Source organism: Acomys minous, assembly GCF_964271855.1.
Source record: "Acomys minous genome assembly, chromosome: 12".
In the NCBI taxonomy this organism is placed as follows: domain Eukaryota; kingdom Metazoa; phylum Chordata; class Mammalia; order Rodentia; family Muridae; genus Acomys; species Acomys minous.
The window spans coordinates 19,753,369-19,775,199 of record NC_140493.1 but is presented as its reverse complement, the minus strand read 5'-3'; the positions used below and the strand labels follow the sequence as shown (position 1 = coordinate 19,775,199).

The 21,831-nt window shown below is 40.3% G+C and overlaps 1 protein-coding gene across 2 annotated transcripts in view; it reads right to left on the bottom strand.

The window, feature by feature from the left end:
- Positions 1-21,831, bottom strand: part of TCF20 (transcription factor 20) — an 83,218-nt gene that overhangs the window by 44,831 nt on the left and 16,556 nt on the right. The window contains exon 2 of one of the 2 annotated variants that reach the window (XM_084748321.1): positions 11,681-11,762. The exons of the other annotated variant lie outside the window; for it this stretch is intronic. The gene's annotated coding sequence lies outside the window, so the exon portion shown is untranslated. The remainder of the gene's footprint in view (positions 1-11,680; positions 11,763-21,831) is intronic. 2 annotated transcript variants of the gene reach the window in all.

The following is a 21,831-nucleotide window of genomic DNA, read 5'->3' as shown; positions in this document are numbered from 1 at the left end:
TCACTTCTCATCACTTTCAAATGCCTCTGCAACAGACCCAATGAATCTACTGGGCAACCATGAAAATATAATGCTCACCCCTGTTCCAGGAATTACATATACTAATTCAATCCTCCCAAGACCAGATCCCACATTTTACAGAAGAGGAAGAGGAAACTGAGGCACAGAATTCATCAAGTTCCTGAGAGCCCAGTGTGGCAGTCCCTCAGGCTGTATTTGTTCTACTAGATTAGACAGGGTTTTTTTTTTTTAACATGGCCATAAGATATGCCCCTTCAGTGCTGTCCTCCAATGCTGTTCCAGCTGGTTCTCTACCTCCTTCATTGTCTTCAAGACTGTCAAGAACAATCCCATCAACATCTAAACTTCCCTTGTTTACAGTATACTTCTAGTTCTTAGTGGCTGATGGGGAATAAATTGAACAAAACATTAAAGTTAGCAGTTAGTTGAAGGTATAAAAAGCTGCTTCCAGAGGTAATCTCCCTACAAATACTTTCTATATTGTTTAGTTAACTATTCTGTAATAAAAGTAGCTTCTAAAGATTCAAATGTATAAATAGCTGTGCCATTTGTTCCCCTTTTCCCCTAAATCAGAGGCACTAAGAGCTAAAGACGACTTTAGACATCAGCAATTTGGCCTGGGGCTGCCTGGGTACTTCCAACCTTATTTCTACAGGGGGGAAAAAAACCAGTCCTGCTCCCAGCCCTCCCGTGAACATTTCTTTACCATGGATGATCCCTCTTTTCCTGTAGTAATGGTTTATAGACTTGAAAGGGACAAACATAAAAAGGATAGCCATTATCTTCTGCAAAGTATCATCTGCAGCATATTCTTGGTGCACATCAAGTTTGTTTAAGTACCAAAGGTGTTCCAAGTTTAGCCTTTGCAGGAATTTCAAATAAAGCAGTTAGGAAAAGCAAAATGCCAGCAACAGAAAATATAAACCTGAAGTATTTGCAACTTATTACCAGCCTATAAAACAAAGTAATAATACAAATCATTTGTGTGTGTGTGTGTGTGTGTGTGTGTGCGCACACGTGTGCACGTGTGTGTGTGTTCACGTGTCCAAAAGAAAAACCTCTCAAAGTCAGTTGGTCATCAATGATGTATTTTCATGCATATTAGAAAGAGATTTACTAACACACTTTCTCCCCTTCTTTCCTCATTCTTCCATATTCCTAACTTTCCGTTTCAGACAGGCCACAGAGGTGTGCCAGCGAGGCCCAGGCTTTGAGTCCGTTCCAGTCACAGCTGTGGACTGCTCTCTCTAGCCTGGTGGAAAGCTCGTGACCTCATTATCTTACAGAAAACTAGTATTCATTTTTGTTCTTTCCGTCATCATCTAAGAACATTATACTCCCCAACCCAACCTTTTCTCCCCAAAGTCCTCTCAAATATCTTCAAGAAAGCTCTTATCTTTCCAAGTAGATTTAACTATTGATCTTCTATTGCAAGAATGACAATAGAATGTTTCTTGCTTAAAAAAAAAAAAAAAGAAAGAAAAGAAAAAAAGCTTCGGTCCTCAAGATAATGATTCTACTTAGACCCCCTTTGAGGATGTATTATCTGTCCTCTAGACTCACTCCTCACCCACCTACAAAGTACTCTGCAACCTAGGAGGAGCATCATAGAGACAATGAACAGGCTCTACCATCCTCTGGCTTCTGGCCCAATTTGGAGATAGTGAAAGAGATTTACTCTCCTGGCTCTGACTAGGCAATTTCTGAGGCTCCTAAAGCCAACAGGGATGGCTCTGTCAGATGTCTGGCAATGTAACCATTTAGCCATTTTCTCAGAGCTCAGAACTACTTCTTGCCTGTTGGCTCAGAATGCCAGGCCAGAGGATGCCACTTTCTCAGTTTGGTATCCTTCTGCACTGCTGTCCACATCCCACTTCTACATGCTCAGAAGATTAGGAGCTGGGGCTGGGGATACTTTTCAGTCTTTTCCGGGAGGGAGGGTTAAAGTGTACAAAGAGAAGTGCCAGGGAGATTAGGAAGACAGAAGAAGAAAAAGAGAGGCTGACACTTCCTGGAGGCAACTGCAGCAGGCCCAGACTCCAGGAGCTCTCCCACAGACTCCCAAGAACACCCACTATGACATTCCAGTTCTGGTCATCAACAGCCTGTTGTGACAGGCTTCCCCAATTCCAGTTCTTCCCACATGGGACCATCCTTAATTCTTATATCAAAATCCCTTATAACATATTTTTCACAGAGTACAAGGCTTCTCTTTTCCTGAATGAACTCTAAATGGTACAATTACATGCTTTTCAAGTTACCAGTTTGAATGTGCTATCTGTTTTCTACTGGGTCCCTGACTGATAAAGTTCTCTCATTCCCAGAATTTCAGAGTACACTATTATCAGTTGGGGAGTGAGAAGCTTCTATTTCATAATATGGCATAGAACAGGGACTAAAATAAAAACGCGCCAGACAAGGTACACAGTAACACTGCAAGGTTCAAGAGTAGCAATCAAAAAGTAGGCTCTGAACTGGAATGTGTGATGGCCCGCAGGAGGCATAACCATTATGGCTAAGGTTCTCGTGCACTGACGACAGGTAGTACCATTTGTAGTGGGAACCTTCTGCAAAGATGATTGTGTGCTTATTCTTACAAAGTCACCAATTCATTTTTACTTTAAAATTTTTTGGCAACAAGGTCTCATTCTACTGCCTAGACTGGTCTGAAACTCACAGCAATCCTCCTGCCTCAGCCTCCTGAATACTGAGATTATCAGAGTGAGCCACCACATCTGGCTCAATTTATCTTCAACAGCAAAGATAATGAATTCTGTTTTTTCCTTGACCACTTCAATGTCTTACCCTGAACTACTACTTTAGAGTAAGTCCCTATTATTTTTTGCTTGCAATGCATTGCTCAATCACAACCCTGTTCATTTCTATTTGCTCTATTCTCTGGTTCTGAGATGGCCACCTCCATCTTCCTAATACAGAAGAATGTTCCCACAAACTTCTCTGTTCCAGCACCAGTCACAGGAATAATGGAATAAGCTTTCCTCCGCTTACTGCTTTGACAATCTCTCATTCCCCACAGTCCTGGATGGCTTATGGCATCTTCCTGCTTCTGCTGTTCCTATCCAACAATCTTGTTCAGAAGTACCCCTGAGCCGTCACGGTTCTCATCGCTCTGAAGCATCCTTGAGTCCAGAAATACTACCCTATCAGGTCACACGGGTCCCAGGATCCCAGATATAGGATCTTGTCTACAAGTTATGCTTACATCAAAGAATTTAGTGGTTTACTTCATTTAATGAAAACAAATGGTAAAAAGTGTTTACATTTAACCAGTATCTAAGGAATGTGCTACTAATACTACTACTAATTATTATATATTAAGCAACTTCCAACATGTCTGACTGTCTGGTTTCCCTATGTATGCACAGATATAGATAGACACAAGGGGGGAAACTGGTGAATTATGTATGTTCTAAGTCACTTTTCTAGACATGTTGGGAGCTGATCTGCTTTAGCTCAAATTTTTTTTGATTCTAAGTCATGATCTTTTACTACACCATATGAGAAACATCCCAAATACACGTTTTTCTCTCGAGAATTCTGACCAACAACTTGAGTCAGATCTGAATAATGGCTATTGCTAATTTGTTGCATACCCAACACATGCCACATACATTATCAGGTACTTTTATATGCCTTGTAAACTGAAGACAGGATATGAAACATCTCTAGAATTCAGTCTACACTTCAGGCAAAAGCCTTCCTCTAACCAGCATCAAGACAATGTAATGCTGCTATATTCCTAGAGGGGAGGCACTAAGAAAGAAATCTTAAAAGTTTGGGAAATGGAGTTGTCACCTTAAACCTGGATATATCTGTATCATCTGTTTCATGTGCATGTAAATTAGCAAATTAGGCATGTGTATCTGTCCAATGATTGGGTTTTTCCTATTCTGCATCCAGTTTGCACACAGAATCTATCTTGTCCTTAGGGACTGACCTCAGTACAATTATTGCTGATGCCCCTGGTAGCTCTCTGATAAGGGATTTCCAAAAAAGGGACTCTGAAAACATCTTAAGTAAACAAGACAGTGCCCACAAGCTTTTTGGTTATCTTAGGAAAAAGAAACTTACTAGAATGCTGCAGGTGTAAGAAGCTGGCTCCTCCAGGGTCAAAAGATATACACAATATCAGCCATAAACATAGTAAAAAAAAAATCTATCTGCAACCATGATAAAATTATTTGCAGGCCCCAAAATAAGACACTAACTTATAGCTTTCAAAATGTCAAAAAAAAAAAAAAAAGTCAGGCACAGTGGTATATACCTCTGATCACAGCCTCTGAAAGGCTGAGAAAGGATCGTCATGAATTTGGAAAAAAAAAAAATTTAAGGAAGCCAAGGATGGTTTCACACACACCTTTACTCTGAGCACTTAGGGAAGCAGGAGCAAGTAGGCATATGTTTGTGAGCTAGAGACCAGCCTGGTCCACATACCAAGTTCTAGGCCAACCAAAGCTACACAGTGAGACCCTGTTTCAATGACAAGAGACCTTATCCCATCCTGTGAATTTAGGCTGAGGGCAGTAAAAACATAACAAAAGCAGCAAACATTCTTATAAATTTCTGAAGATATAAATAAGACTGTTCCAGTGGGATCTGTGAGGGAAAAAATAGCACAAGCTAAGTCTTTTATCACTTGAAAATGATTAAGCAAATATGGTGTATCTACTTACATAGTATATAAGAATTGTGAAGATTCTAGACACATGAAATACCTATTATTTATATATCCGTGCTATGATTACATATGGAAATTGGACATTTTTATAGTTGGAGGACAAAGGAAATGGTTTGGAAAAATGGAAACCTTTGATCATTTACAGTGGCAGAATTCATATGGCCTCACACACAAATAATAAAAACTTAAATATATATATATATGCACATGACTTAGGCTTCTGAGCTTTTTATCATCTCAGCAGTGTCTGTGCGGTGTGTCCTGCTGGCAGTAAAGCAATTCTCTGCCTAAGGGCAAGAGGCACAAGACAACCCACAAGCCCAGAGGCATGGAGGATGACCAGACAGACAGGCCCTGCCCCAGGAACTCACAGCCAACACACTGCAATACCTTACGCACTGCAGTGTCCAAGTGGTATGAACATCACTTGCTCAGGCTTTTTATTTTTCTAAGAATTAGATCTAAAAGCTGGGTGTGATGATGCATGCCTTTAATCCCAGTACTTGGAAGCCAGCGGCAAGTGGATCTCTGAGTTCAAGGCCAGCCTAGTATATACATCAAACGTTCCAGGAGAGCTGGGGCTATGTAAAATTACTGTCTCAAAAAAAAAAAAAAAAAAAAAAAAAGCAGGGAGGGGGGACCCTTAAAATCAGCTCAATTCCTTGATTCTCCACTATATATTACATACACAATAGTTAAACTTATTCTTAGGCATAGTCTCCAAGAGCCCAGAGGTTAAATCGTCCCATCAACTGCCTTTCCTTCCCTATATAGGACGAGACTTCTGGAGGTGTGGCTGCAGCTCACATCCTGGTCCCCCCACCCCCACCCCCATTCCTGTTTATACACAGGAGGCATCCCAAAGTGATTTCAAATAGCCAAATGGGAGATCACAACAGCTCAACAGTTAACAGAAAGGGGGCAAGAAAGTGGGAGTAGTTGCACCCTGGGCTAACTAACTAGGTCTCCCTCTCAGTCTTTGTTGCCAGTTGAACCCCAGGGCTTTGGGATGTCTCTGAATTTTCTTTCTCATTTAAATGCTGTTAACAGTACAGTAAAATACAGACAAAATGATCGCAAACAGCAATCAGTGCTGCCACTTCAAAGCAGTGTCTCACTATAATTCCTTCAATACAATTTTGAATTAAGAGTCAAAAGACTTCAGGGCGGTGGTGGCACATGCACTCAGGAGCAGCACTCAGGAGCAACCAGAGGCAGGCGGATCACTGTGACTTGGAGGCCAGCCTGGTCTACAAAGGGAGTCCAAGACAGTCAAGGCTACACTGAGAAACCCTATCTTGAAAAAACAAAAAAACAAAAAAAACAAAAAACAAACAAACAAAAAAAAGTGAAAAGACTGCCGTGTGTGGTGGGTGCATGCCTTTAATCCCAGCACTCAGGAGGCAGAGGCAGAGGCAGGTGGATTGATGTGAGTTCGAGGCCAGCCTGGTCCACAAATTGAGTCCAGGACAGCCAAGGCTACACAGAGAAACCCTGTCTGCAAAACAAAACAAAACAAAAAGAGCCAAAAGACTAATTCAAAAGTGAGCAAAAGCTGTAGGAGGAAAACCATAAACTTTTTTGAAACCCCTCCCCCAAAAATTCAAAACAAAACTAAAACAACTAAAAAAACAAAAAAACAGTGTAGCTAGACAAAAAAGGACAGTGTCAGAAATCAAGACTCTTAACAGATTAGTATTAGTTTCACTTTGAAATAATTTCAAACACACAAAAGTTCTAAGTGCTTAGACACACATTTTAGAAAGTCTTCTACATATACTGAGTCTCTTGATCACTGTGAGAAATCTAAATGGCAAAAGCACTCACTCTTCTGCATAATCAGAACACAAACCTCCACACATTAGGAAGCTACACTACTACTGCGCTACCAACCCAGCCCACAGGTCCTAAACCTCAGTTTTGGCAATGGTCACAACATTTCCCCTTTGTGGTCACATGTTTCATCCAAGTGCCACATCTATTGATCTGCAGTAGCCATCTCATTGTTTCGCTGACTTTTATGTCCCTGCTGGGGCTGGTCTTTTCATTTCATGAGGTCATCCCTCAGCCTAAGACTGATCTGTATTTCCTCATGGCCAGAGTGGTAGCAACACAGGACACACCACATAAGCAGAACCAATTAGCAATCCATCCCTATGATGAAGGTAACCATCTGGTCAAGCCAATGTCTAGCAGGTTCCTCTAAAGTTCCTTCATTTTCCTCTTCAAAATAATCACTTTGCTGTAGCAATTGTAAAGGTCTACCAATACCAACTCACAGTCAGCATCCAGATGACCCCCTTCTCTATGCCTGGCAAGTAGTGATACCTAGCCATCATTCCTTCTACACTTATCAAAAGGCACAGCATCGCCTCTTCATCCACTTGGCACTCAAAATGTCCCAGATCTGGCCAACTGAAAACCCAAATAGCTTTAGTGTCCTTCTGCATTTTCTGGTCTTTGAACAACTTGCCTATTTCCTGGTTAAAGATACTTCAAATTCATCTGGTATTTTCTCAGTTCCAACTCCTAGAAGTACCTATTTCCCCAAAGACAATTCCTCTTGAAGGAAGATGATTTAGCAACAGAGATTTAGGTGCTAGGATCGAAACGTAAGATGTCAGTACTTCTAGCTACAAGAGCTACGCATCATACAGTTGCCATTCTTGTAACTATTTTTACAAATGTACTTACATGTTACAGACCATACTTATCAGTCCAGCTCCAACTCAACCTTTCTCAGTTCTCTTCATCTTTCCACGTTTGCCAATTCCTTTCTCATACAGTAAGAAAACCAGCTCCCATAATCTTCAACAATACAATTTACTTCTTTTTCTCAAGATAAACCATCTCTCAAGAATTTCAGTCTCGTCCTTACACCATGTTTCTACTACCTCCCCAGCTGTGGAACTTTTCACTATCTATGTGGCACAATTCCATTAGTTTGATAAACTAATTCCAAAATTCATCTTAAAAAATCTAAGCAATACATAAAAATATTAAAGAAAATTGGAAAACTATAAAAAGACAGGAAATATATGACCTAACCTAAAGATCACGGGGTGGTGGCGGCGCATACCTTTAATGCCAGCACTTGAGAGGCAGAGGCAGGTGGATCATTGTTAGTTCGAGGCCAGCCTGGTCTACAAATTGAGTCCAGGATAGTCAAGGCTACATAGAGAGACCCTGTCTTGAATACCCCGCCCCCCAAAAAAGCTAAACATCATCTTTTTAAAAATACAAAAAAATTTAGTCTTTGGTATCAAACTGACCTTCTCAGTTTGGAAGGTTTTGGTTTTTAAGAAAAGGTCTTGCAAGGTAGCCCATGCAGGTAGCCTCTAACTTACGATCTTCCTGGCTCAGATTCCTGAGTGTTGGTATTATGTACATATGCCACCAAGCACAGCCATTTTCAGGTTTCTATGTCTTACTAAATAGAACCTAGATTTCTTTTGGGGCAGGGGTGGAAGGAACAGGCAAGGTACAATTCACTTTGCCAGAAAGACAGAATAAGCTTTCCATCTGATGGAGATGGACCCAACCAGTGTGAGGAAGTAATTGTCATTTTATAGAACCATGTGTGTATATGTGTGCTCATGTGCACGCACTATAATAGCCTGAATTAACAATTCAGCCCTCCAGCCAGATATGAACAAAGAGAAGTCTCAATACCAAGCAACTGAAAGGGGCTGGTATCTGGAAGGGAGAGAAAGGAAGGGTTAAGGTCATAAGTATGGTGGTAACATACCACCTTTGAGGGAGAAGGTATTATTAAAGCCTTTTTTTTTTCCTGGTACATTTGACATATTTGTTTAAAAAATGGTTTCCTACATAATCAGTTTGAGATAGCAAATTTTGTGTAATTTAAGGCCTTTTAGCTCTACCAACAACAAAATTTCCATATTCACCTTTCATACTCAGGCTCCGGACCTGCAGGCCTTGCCCATGCTGCTCCCACGTCTTCAATACCAGTGCCCTTCCATTTTTCCCTCTCTGACTAAACAGTCTCCTGTACAAACCCTCTTCTCTTGAGAGCTGTCCTTCAGTGAAGTAATCACTCCTGTCAGCCCTGTAGTTTCAGGCTTCATGGACTCAGAATCAGACAAATTCAATCTGAACTCAGTTTTGTAACTTACTACAACTAAAATCGTCAATGTATTATGCATTCCTTTTACGTCTCCGTTTAAACGCCTCTCCCTACTTCCATCTTGATAAAACAAATGGTAACCCACACCACTCTATGGACCTCAACTGTGCAGCACATGGATGAAGTCACTGCTGGTCTCTGGAAGCCCATGGCAGGGTCTTGGGCACAATGGGCCTGTGTAATTATACTCTGCCTGTTAACCAGCTTGCCAGGCAATCACAGGCATGGCACTGTTTAACAAAAACTGATAAAAGGTCTTGAAGAAGTTAAGAGCCCCAAACTAGAATCTATTAGAAGTCTCCTGGGACTTTTGAATTAGATGGTAGGTGATATGCTCTGGTTTCGGTTTTAAAATGGCTTGACTGTTTTGTGAAAACCAAGTAGGGGAGGGGCAGAGCAGAAGCTACTTTAGTAATTTGGGTAAGGGCTGCTGGTGCACAGATCAATGTGGTATTATTGGTGGATTTGTTATGTGGTCAAATACAGGACATATTTGGAACTCTGGGCCTAAAGAAACTGCCACTGTATCAGAAGTGAATGTGAGGGATGCAAACAGCACTGCAATACTAGCTGAACACTAGTGTTTAATATCCTTTAGAGGTGAAAACTCAAGTCTTCACAGTAATACCAGGCAGACAGAGCTGACAGCCTCACGTTATTAAAATGATGAAAATAAAGCAGAGAGATTTAATAACTGAACAAGGTCCCAACACTAGTCATCAGATCTGAGCCCTGGAAGTAGGCTTGTGTAGCAATACTCCAATACCATCTCCTACAATGTGACTGCAAAAATGGGCACCACTGCTGAGAGGGTGAGACCAGAAGACAGCAGGAATCACGCTTTGCCTGCCAGGTCACCTCTGAGGCTCTCACTGACATCCAAGTGGAGAGAGATGTCAGATAGACAGGTGGCATGACTGGATCTCAGGTGGGGGTAGAGATAAAGGTAAAGTAAGCAGCACAAAGAATTCAAAGGAATGAATGAGACCACCTAAAGCAGGCTGTAAATTCAATTTAGAGGGTCTTGAACTCAACTCTTTAAAAATATGAAGCAGAGCAAAATGGAAAATAACAGAGTAAACGGCTCAAAGTAAATTGAAGTATATAGGACTCAAGAAACAGCTCTATGGTTAAGAGCATATACTGTTTGTTCTCAAGCTCAACTCTTAAAACACAAGCCAAGTGGCTCACAATTGCCTGCAAGGGGTATCTGACCCTTTGGCCTCCCAAAGCACCTGCAGACACACACAGACACAAATTAGAAATAATAAAAATAAGTGATTTGAAAGAGGAAATGGGGGAGGCTTTAATTGGGGAGGAAGAGGGAAGTCAATACAGAAGGGAAAGAGGGAGGAAAGGAAAAGGATAAAACACTAACAAAAACCCTAAGACCAGACATAAGAAATTCCCTTTCAAGTCTGCCAGGAGAGTTCAAGAGACTCTCAAAACACCCAAGGCCATTGTTGTTGCCTTAGGTAGTCTCCCAGAAGGTGAAGGTAAGTCCTTATTGCTGAAGGGACCATATACTTCTGATAAAGGACCCTGAAGATCTGAATCTGACCTGCAAGTATTCTCCTGAAGACGTTTACAGTACAAGAAGGTGCTATGTATGCTTCTGTGGCGGTTTGAATGAAAACGGTCCTCACAGGCTCAGAGGGAGCGGCACTATTAAGAGGAGTGGCCTTGTTTGATTAGGTATAACATTACTGGAGAAAGTGTATCTATCACTAGGGGCAGACCTTGAGGTTTCAAGTGCTCAAGGCAAGCCCAGTGCCTCTCTTCCTGTTGCCACCTGCTGATTGGATGTAGAGCTCTCAGTAACCTCTCCAGCACCATTTCTGCCAGCACACTGACATGTGCTTCCCATGACAATAATGGATTAAACCTCCAAAACTGTAAGCCAGCCCCAATTAAATAGTTTCTTTATTCAGAGTTGCCATGGTCATGGCGTCTCTTTACAACAACAGAAACTTTAACTAAGACAGCTTCCAAGCAGGGGAGCAACCAAAAGCCCTCTGCAACTGCAACACCTATGAACAACAACAAATGACCAGCAAGCATGGCACAATAACTTGAAGGTTGCAGTAGTGGCACACATATCCTGTTGGTAACCAACAGTTTTCTAATTGGAGTTAAGGCCCACTCAACAGAAGAAAAAACACAGACCTGCTGTACCCTAGGTAACTACACGGGGTAAATGAAGTCTTTGGATTTTAGAGAATCAACTTCCAACTTGACTAAACCAGCATAACTTCTAACTGCATTATAGATATTTATCCTTATACCGCTCATCAAAGGTCAAAAATAGTTCTCACCGCCATCAAAGAAATTTAACTCTATAACACAGAGACCATTACAGAAAAACACAATTGAACAAACTGTCGAGAACACGTATTACTGGGGTGCCCAGCCACAATGAATCCTTCTACAACACAACTCCTGTACCTAAAGCTTACGTAACATCATGGAAGGGGATGGGGGTCTGGAAGAACTGTAAGAGCCAAAAGACAGGCAATCTACTGTGAGACTGGGTCTCCTAAAGATGATGTGGAAGTTTCACCCACAATACTTCAACAGTATGGCTGCCTAAACAGTACCTGAAAAAGTATGTCACCAACAGACATGCTAACAAGGGAAGGGGAACTCTCACATGCCGCCACCTCTAGACAAAGAAGTATAAGGAACTAAGGAGTGCGGGAGGAGAAATGGTCTTCCCAGGGATAAGCCCGTAAGTGGTTATCCACTACCATGTAGTCAGCTCTGGAAATGATAGATAAAAGAAACACTAACTAGATGGAACAAGCTGTACTTACATATGTAGGCTGCGTATATGTGTGTAACAAAGAAAAGAGGCCACAAACTCAGGAGGGTACAAAGCACAATAAATGGGCAGGGCTAGAGGGAGGAAAGAAAAACAAGAAAATACTGTGATTTCATTTTAATTTTTATAAAAAAGAGTTTATTAAAAAAACAAACAAACAAAATACCAGTAAATAAAGATAAAGCATACAAACTAGTTTATGAAACCTAAGTTTCATTTTCATATATGTACTAATATAAGGCTGTCACTTGGTGTAGTTTTGTTTTGTTTTTTTTGTTTGTTTTTTTTTAAAGAGATTTGAAGCCACAGGTCTAAGAATTAAGCGTAAGATTCATCCTCGGGGCTGGAGAGATGGCTCAGCAGTTAAGAGCACTGTTTGCTCTTCCAGCAACCACATGGTGGCTCACAACCATCGACACCCTCTTTAACGTGCTCTTATGGTATGCAGATGCTCATGCAGACACAGTACTCATATACATAAAATAAATACAATCTTAAAAAAGATTCATCCTCAAACTAGGCATGGTGGTACACCCTTTTAATCACAGCATTCGAGAGGCAGAGGCAGGTGGATCTCTGTGAGTTCGAGACCAGCCTGGTCTACAAAACAAGTCCAGGATACCCAGGGCTCTGTTACAGAGAGAAACCCTGTCTCAAAAAACAAATAACAACAAACAAAACAAAAAGAAAGATCCATCCTCAAATCCCTCTAATGTTCAAAGGTTTAAAAGGAAAAGAAGTCAAAAAGGAAGTTACTGAGAAAGAAGGAAAAGAAGTGTTGTCACCAGAGCCAGGCAAATATGACAGTAAACATGGCATACAGGTATGGCTTATATGATTAGAAAAAAAGCTGTATATAAATAATTATGGAATGGCGAAAAGCACATGACAGGGACAGAAGTGACCTGCCTACACCAAACATAAAGTCAAAGTGTGGGAGTTGAGGTAATATGATTTTATTTAAAAACCATCACTACTTTTTTTTTTTTTTTTTTTTTTTTTAAAGACAGGGTCTCTCTGTAACCCTGGCTGTCCTGGAGCTCACTATGTAGACCATATCGACCTTCACCTCAGACCTGACTACGTTTGCCTAATGACTGCTGGAAAATGTGCACCACTATGCCTAGCTTAAACCCATAGTTTGTGGGGACAGCAGAATATAAAGTCTATAAAATCCATAAATAGCAAAATCTAGTTGTTTTAAAGTATCTACTATAATATGCTGGCACTGCTACTGGGTCTTGGAAAAAGACTTAAGACTGAAAATGCTTAAGTCCTGAAAAAGCTTTCAACTCTACAAAAGAATTGCAGTATAGTGAGATCACAGTCATAGGGCAGCATGTAACAGGGTTAGCCAGGGAGATGGCATTTTTCTTTCTAATCATAACTGACCAAGCCATGTCCAAGACTCTGCATATAAATAGTATACTCCATGTCTGTACTCCTGCAGTTTTTGGTTAGCACCTCACCCAAAAATTGCAGTCATTCTTTTAAGACTATTTGGCCTCAGTAGTGAAGTCTCTAGGAGAAGGTTCAGCTTAGTGATCCTGCCTTCTCACCTAAATGTGATGAGTTTCCTAGTCCATATACCACAATGTGGTGCCTGGTCTTCCAATAGTCTTTCCTTTCCCACTTCATGTAAGGGCCTCATCTCCCCAGCTGTCTCTAAGCAAGGGGCACTTAACAAGTCTAACATCATTTTCCAGCAGCAGCCAAGTAAAGTAGTAAATACTTGTTGATGTGCTATAAGACTTTCCTTAAGGGAATAGAAATGACTCAAAGGTTAAGAGCAAGTATTGCTCTTCCAGAGGCCCTGGGTTTAGTTCCCAAATCCCACGAAAGAAGATTCAGAACCACCTTTAACACTTGCATGCTTGCACATGCCCGTGCATGTGCACATATACACAATTAAAAATTAGCATTAAAAAAAAAAAAGGCTGGGCATTGTTGGTACACACCCTTTATCCTAGTACGTGGGAGACAGAGGCAGGTGAAGCTCGATGAGGTCGAGACCAGCCTGGTCTACAGAGCAAGTTCTAGGATGACCAAAGTCACACAGACAAAGTCTGCCTGAGGGAGGGAGGGAGACAGGGAGGAAAGAAGTTAGAAAGAAATATGAACATCTTGCAGAGGCAGCCTTCCCTGCATTCCTACTGAAACAGGTCTAGTGTGTTCACCCTGAAGACTGCTCAGTAGTGTCTACAAGCCTTTACAGCCTTCACTTTCAACCCTCCTGATACCCTAAGGCTAGCTATGGCACTGGCAGTCAACACCAATACCAGAAAAACCCAACAATGCAAAGTACAAGAGAACTTGGCTGTCCTGGAGCTCACTCTGTAGACCAGGCTGGCCTCAAACTCAAGAGATCCATCTATCTCTGTGTCCCAAGCTCTGGGATCAAAAGCGTGCGCCACCATGCCCTACCTACCACTTTTTTTTTTCTTATAATAAAATTTATTTTTATAAAGCTTTTTAGGAGGAAGAACATAATGAAATTCCATTTCAATTAAAAGTAGTTTATATAGATTTTTCTTATTTAAATTGCATAAGAGATGCTATCTCTCATGCAATCTTACAGCCATCTTTGGGAGGTTTAGGGTGGGGCTGTTTTCTGTTAGTGTTGTTTTGAGATGTGATCTCACACTGTAGCCTCAAATGCCTTCAAATGAATTGTGGAAATCCTACTACCTCGGTCATCTAAATGCTGGATACTAAATGCTTAGTATCACTTAATTTTAATGATTCTGTGATGTTTATTTTTAGTCGTTCTACAGATGACATAATTGAGGTTCAGAAAATAACTTCCACAATCTACACAGCTAGACAATGAAAAAAGCTGGAGCTGACACCCCTAACCTCTACTGTGCTATTATTAGTCTGTCTTCCCCAGAGTACTGAATGTGCCCCGGTAGCCTCACTTTTGTTCAAAACTAGTTCTGTTAGAATAATAATGACTTTGCTGACATACCATTTACCTTCAATGCAAATCCCACTCTCTAGCATCAACACCTACCCAGAGCACAAGGGGCAAGCAGCACTGTCAAAGTTATTTCCTCCTCAACTTACTCCACAGTATAGAACCCTGGTCTCCTAAGGCTGAGCACAGAGCGCGTATTCAACACCAGGTGAATTAAGGTGACAATGCAATCCACCTTACAAAACAAAGCTCATACATGAAGACCAACATTTTTAGAATTAGAGTATGCACAAAGCCCTGGGTTCAAACCATGATAAGCAAACAAACAACCAAAATCAGTTTTACTTCAATCTGTCAGAGAAACTAACAGTAAAATGGGGTTTCTATAATCCCTGCCTCCATTCTTTGCTTTGTCGCTCACTGAAGCATAAGGAGAAGCAGGTTGAATTTTCTAAACTTTTATCTACAAGGGGCTAAACACAACAGATCACCACTTCTGATAGGCAAAAACGGCTTCACTTACTATTAAAATGTAAATAATGCCAACCAAAAAGGGGCTTTTTAAAAGCTTTTTTTCTTAAAAGGACTTTTGAAAATTACTTCCCAGAGGCTGACCCATGAAAGCATTTACATGTAGTACAACAAAATATAAAAATATGAAGAAGTATTTTAAGCACTAGATGTTTAGGATTCAAAGTCTCTTTTTAACAGCAACTGAACATATCTGAATTTATATGAAGTTAAACCCCAACAACACATTGTAAAACAACAGTGTCAGCTAACAATTTCAGAAAAGAAATGATAGGACAGATTTTATTGTGTCCTTGGCCTTCTTGAACAAACCAATGAGGAAAATAATCAACAAAAGCATTCCAACTTGATTTTATTGAAGGTACCAAAGCCATAGGTCAACTTGTCAAATGAAGCAAAAGGCAGAACTAAGTTGCCTGAGTCTGGTCCACTCCAGATAAAAGCCAATGGACCTTTTTATTTACTCTCCATACAGCTGAGGATGCAGGCATGGAGAAACCTATATGGATAATTAAGTTCTGTAAAACGAAGATAGAAGCTGAGAAACGGAGGGGTGAGTAGCTGATTATAAAAACTCCACTGTTGCCACAAAGTCACCACAACTCCAAAACAATATGCTAGCTCTTAATCTTTCTATTTTATTTTTTAAACTGTGTGTATTCCTGTGTATGAGTGCACATATATGTGTGTGGCCTGCACATGAAGGCTATACATCTACCTCCTTTGGACTGGAACACACTAATGAGGCTACACTGAATAGTCAGTGAGACCCCAAAATCCTTCTGTCTTCACCTCCCTAGTTCTGGGTCTACAAGTATGAGCCACCTCATCATGAGTTCTGGGTTCTCAACTAAGTAAGGTCCTCATGCTTTCAATACAGGTGCTTTACTGACTGAGCCACCCTACACCCCAATCTTACAGATCTGATATGAGCATCTGTAAACTAAAGGTATTTTATCTCTTGTATGACAGAATAGATAGAGGCACACTGTGACTAAATGACAGATATGATTTTTAAAACCAGACAACTGGGACTGGAGAGATGGCTATCCAATTAAGAGCACTGGCTGTTCTTCCAGAGGGCAATGGACTGTTTGTCAGCTTCCACATGGTGGCTTACACCATCTGTTCCAGAGGATCCAATGCCTTCTGACCTCTGTGGGCATTGTCCACACATGATGTACAGACATCATGCAGACAAAACACTCATACATATAAAATAAAAACAAAAAATCATTTTTTAAACAATCAGGCAACTGACCACTAACTGCCACTGTCTAATTAACTCAACCAGCTCAGCTAGTTGTACTGATTACATATAAACTAGATATAGTAGTATCTCTAACCTTATGGTCACTTGGTTTGAAGTTAATGTTATAGTAACTTGAGTTTCTGCTTCCAATAATAAACTAAAATTGGGGGGAGGGGGACAAGTAAATATATAAGTACATGTTTGTTTGTTTTTAAAATACCAAAACACTAACAAAATAGTGATAATTTGCCTTGGAAAAAATGAAAATACAATGAAAGCCTGGGGGCATTTGTAGATCTGTCAGAAGTGAAGTGGCCAGGAGATCCAAGTTGCATGTCTGGCCTCTCCCCAGCCCTGCATAATGACAGAGGCTCTGAAAGACTGCTTCCTGGAAGTAAGAGTGAGTTTAGAATCATTCAGTCAGTTTAGAATATCGGAAAACCTCTAGCCTGGATTTAAGTGATCCTGATTTGCTGGTGCCCTCAGGCACCTGAAAAGACATCAAGATCCTCAGCCTCTAATTATTTCTATAAATAATGCTCCAAATACCATCACGAACATGAACAGACAAAATGCCTTAAGAAACATGAGGTATAAGGATCCAGAGGAAGTCCAGATACTGGAACTAGGAAACTATGAGACAACTATATTAACTATGTTTGTTTGTAGAAAGGACCTCACTATATAGGCCAAGATGATCTCAAGCTCACAATCTTCCTGAAGCCTCATTCTCTTGAGTGTAGGAGGTAATGAGAGCTTCTTTACCAAACACACCTGACTTATAGTTCATATGATCTAGGAAATAAAAGCCACACTGGAAAACTTGAGGGAACAGAAATGCATAGAAAATAACAGCCAATTTTTTAAAAAAGCTAAACTTAAAAATGCAATAAATCTACCAATTGTGCTCTTACTCTCAGTTAAAAAAATAAAATAAAATAAAAAATAAAGTGAAGAGCTAGGTGTGGTGACACACACCTTTAATCCCAGAAATAAGGAGGTAGATGCAGCCAGATACTTGAGTTATAGGCCAGCTTGGTCTACAAAGTGAGTCCAAGAGAGCCAGGGCTACACAGAGAAACCCTGTCTTAGAAATCAAACAAAAAAGCAGAATAAAGAATTGGTTAATTCAAAGATTGCTCAAAATAAACTACCAAAAATACAAACCAGAAAAGGTGACAGAAAGGATCCAGTGAGAAGGTCCAAGCCAGAGAGAATGTAGTAAGGCAGTATGTAAAAGGAAACACTAGAAACATATTCCAGAACAAAGAAGACACTCCAAGCCACAGATTCAAGATGGTGAATACATGGAGCTATGTACAGGGACGAGCAGATGAGGAGCCTAGATTAAAGCAGTTAAAGGCACATTCAATTCTAGCAATGCCAACATCTATGTACCATCAAGCAAAATGACAGGAACAAAATGCTAGGAAGTCAATGTCTTAAATTTTTATTATTGTTTTATGTGTACAGATGTTTGGCCTGCATCCATGTCTATGGACCACACACACTTATAATGTCTACAGAGACCAGATGAGGGCATGAGACCCTCTGGAACTGGAGTTGCACTCAGTTGTAAGCTGCCATGTGGGTGCTGGGAATTTGAACTCTAGCCCTGTGCAAGAGCAGCCAGTGTTCTTTAACTGCTAAGTCATCTCTCCAGCCCATAGGGAGACAATTTTTAAGGGACTAAAGGTGAAAACTGACAGGCATTTATAGGACCATTGACAGGAACACACCATATAGTAAACCAACATTCATACCCCACAGACCTTGCACAAAAAAAGAATAATCTTTAATAAAAATTTTTCTTAAAAAGATACATCTTTATGTGGGAGGGATTAACAAAGATATTTTTACCAATTTTTAAATACAGATTTAAGCATTAGAGTTAAAGGTGAAAGAGAGGCACTCAGAGAGAAAAGATACACCTAAGAATATGGGTATTAGTTTTTCTAAAGGACGGCCAGAAAAGATGCATCTAAACAGGTAAAATTTTTGTTTTGTTTTTCGAGACAGGGTTTCTTCTCTGTGTAGCCTTGGCTGCCCTGGAACTCACTTTGTAGACCAGGCTGTCCTAGAAATCACAGAGATCCACCTGCCTCTGCCTCCCACAGAGCTGGGATTACAGGTGCGTCCTGGCTTCCAACTGGTAATTTTTAATCATCTCTATTCATGAGGACTTAAAAAATTCTGAAAACCTGTTCCTCTATTACTTGAGCAAATCTGAAGAACCTGAATCTTGGAAAATTAAAGAAGGAAGGTGAATTCTACCAGGAATTAGTGCTTAGTACAACTACAGGAAACATGGAACCCTCAGCCACTTGGAAACTTGCCTTGTAAAACAGACTCTGTTTACCACACCCAACTATTCTGCAACATGCCAGCTATGCACTCAGGTGGGAGGGGGCCTGTGGAGGGGAGCATCAGCACAGCCGTCCTCAAGAAAGAAAGCAAAGGGCGCGCATAGCCTGTTTTGGAAACAAGAGTTTCTCTCTCATTCTGGGATAGGCTGTCCACCATTTAGAAATAGTCCTGAAGCTCCAGGCTTGGACTGCGATCTTCAGACTAAATTACAAAAGGTACAATCAATATCTAACTCTAAATGTCTCTCTCTTAGGAGTAAAGTTAACTTACTAATTTTTATTCATGCTATAACTGACTCTCAAAACTTAGCTTTTCTAAATCTTATAGGTCTGTGAGCTATACAGGTTTCAAAATTTTTTGAAGGAACTACAGTAAATAGACACATAAACACCTGCCAGTCATGGTGGCACATGCCTGTTATCCCAGCACTCAAGAGGCAGAGGCAGGTGGATCTCTGTGAGTTCAAGGCCAGTCTGGTCTAGAAAGCAAATCCAGGACAGCCAAGGCTACATACACAGAGAAACCCTGTCTCAAAAAAACAATATGTATTTCAAAACCACTTAGAATTTTTTTTATCTCTAGAATTCTACTGTTGTGCAACCTGAGATGGCTCAACAGTAGAAACACTTGCTGAGCAAAACTTATGACTGCGTTCATTCCCCACCTAGGACCCACTTAAAAAGCCAAATGTGATCATACACATCTACAATTCCAATGCTCTTAAAATGAGATGAAACAGAAAAACTGGTCAGAAGCTTGTAGGCCTGATAGCCTTGAACAGCAGTTCTCAACCTGTGGGTCACAACCACTTCCGGGGTTGAACAACCCTTTCACAGGGATCCCATATCAGACATTTACAATTCATAACAGTAGCAAAATCACAGTTATGAAGTAGCAATGAAAGAGTTTTATGGTTGGGGGTCACCAAAACATGAGGAGCTGTGTTAAAGTGTTGCAGCATTAGGAAGGCTGAGAAGCACTGACTCACAGTGAAGTGACAGAAATGACTAGGCCCCCCTCAACAAGCTAAAAGCAATTCCCAAAAGTCCTCTGACCCCCAAACACAGACTCAGTCACATTTAAACTAACTTATCCAAAACACATTAGCAGAAAGAATACCAAATTCCTAGACAATGCAAATCATATAGTACCTGGTATCTGATATACACAACTCTTAGAATCCCACAACAAAAACTCTCAACCACTTAAAAAAACAAACAACAAACAACAACAAAAAAGTATGGAAAAGAAGCCAGCTGTGATGTCAAGGACTTCTAATCCCAGGACTGAGGCAGCAGGGACAGGCAGGTCCCTACAACCTGTTGGTCAGCCAGCTTACTCTAATTGGCACCCTCCATGCCAATGAGAGACCATGTCTCAAAAAACCACAGTGGAAGGCATCTAAGGAGCAATACCTGAGGTTGACATCTGGCTTCCACATGAAACTACATGGAAATGCACATGCACCAAAGAAACATGCAGCACTCACACCAAAAAATAAGTAAATAATTAAAGGACTTGAAGACACTGATTTCCCTGACGGAGGAAGGAAGAAAACACAAATGGCCAACAAGCATATGAAACACCATTAGTTATTAAGGGAATGCAAGTCAAAACCACAATGAATTGTTCCTTCATACCCATTAAGAACAGCTACAAAAACTTAAAAAATTACAAATGCTGGTCAGAGACAGGTTAACTAGAAGTCCCGTACATTGTGATAGGAATGTAAACCAGTATATCCACTTTAGAACAGAACATAGCAGCTCCTGAAAGAGTACACAAGAGTTAATAAATGCAATTCTACCCTAGGTATAAATATTCAAAAGAATATTTCAAAAACAAAACTCAGAACAGACACTTTTTTAAAAAACAGTATCTCATGTATTCCAGGTTGGCCTCAATTGGACTATGTAGCCAACGATGACCCCTACTTCTGATCCTCTGGAGCCCACCTTCCTAGTGCTGGGGATTTCAAGTGTGTGCCACCACATTTGGTTTATGGGACACAGGGGATGGAATAAATGCTAAGTAAGCACTCTACAAACTGGGCTAAGTAAGCACTCTACAAACTGAGCTATATCTCTAACCCTAAAAAGATACTATATACCAATGTTCATTGCCACATTATTCAAGATAGGCCAAAGGTGAAAAGAACACAAATACACATCAATAGATAATAGACAAATAAAAGGGCCTATAGTATACTTAGTCATAAAAGCATTACTTGGTCATAAAAAGGACTGAAGTTCTGCTATGTTGAGTAAAGATAAACCTTAAAAACATTGCTAGTAAAATAAGCCAGAGACAAAAGGACAAACATTATCTTATACATCACATGACTAGAACATGCAAACTCAGAAACAGATTAGAAGATTGGAGGTTATAAGGACCTGGAAGAGCAGGAAATGGGGAGTTATTGCCTAATGCTTAGAATTTCTGTTTGGGGTAATGAAAATGTTTTGGAAATAGTGATAATGGTTGCATAACACCATGTATGTAATCAGTGGCACTTAACTGCTCATGTAAAAAGGGCTAAAATGACTGTCCACCTATATAATACACAACTTAATTTTTAAAACAAGGTAATTAACATCTAAACACTTCAGAAAACAGTTTGGCAATTTCTTACAAAGCTAAGCCTACTGATAGATTATCAAGTAAGCCATGCATCTAATTATCCAAATGAGGTAAACTTAAGTAGACATAAAGTCTCACATGCTTTATTTATATTTGTCAAAAATTGTTTGCAACTGAGATGCCTCTTCAGTAGTAAACAGATAAAAATTTTATTTAGAATATATTACAAGCCTGTTTAAGATTTATTTATTTGTATATGAGTGCTCTATCTGCATGTACCCCTGCAGGCCAAAAGAGGGCATCGGGTCCCAGTATAGATGGTTGTGAGCTACCATGTGGTTGTAGGAATTGAATTCAGTACCTCTGAAAGAGCAGCCAGTGCTCTTGGCCACTGAGCCATCTCTCCAGCCCCCTAAATAAAATATTAACAAGGATAAAAAGACATTATATCAGTCTCTAAAAAGATGTAGAAATAGCAGGGTGTGGCACACACCTA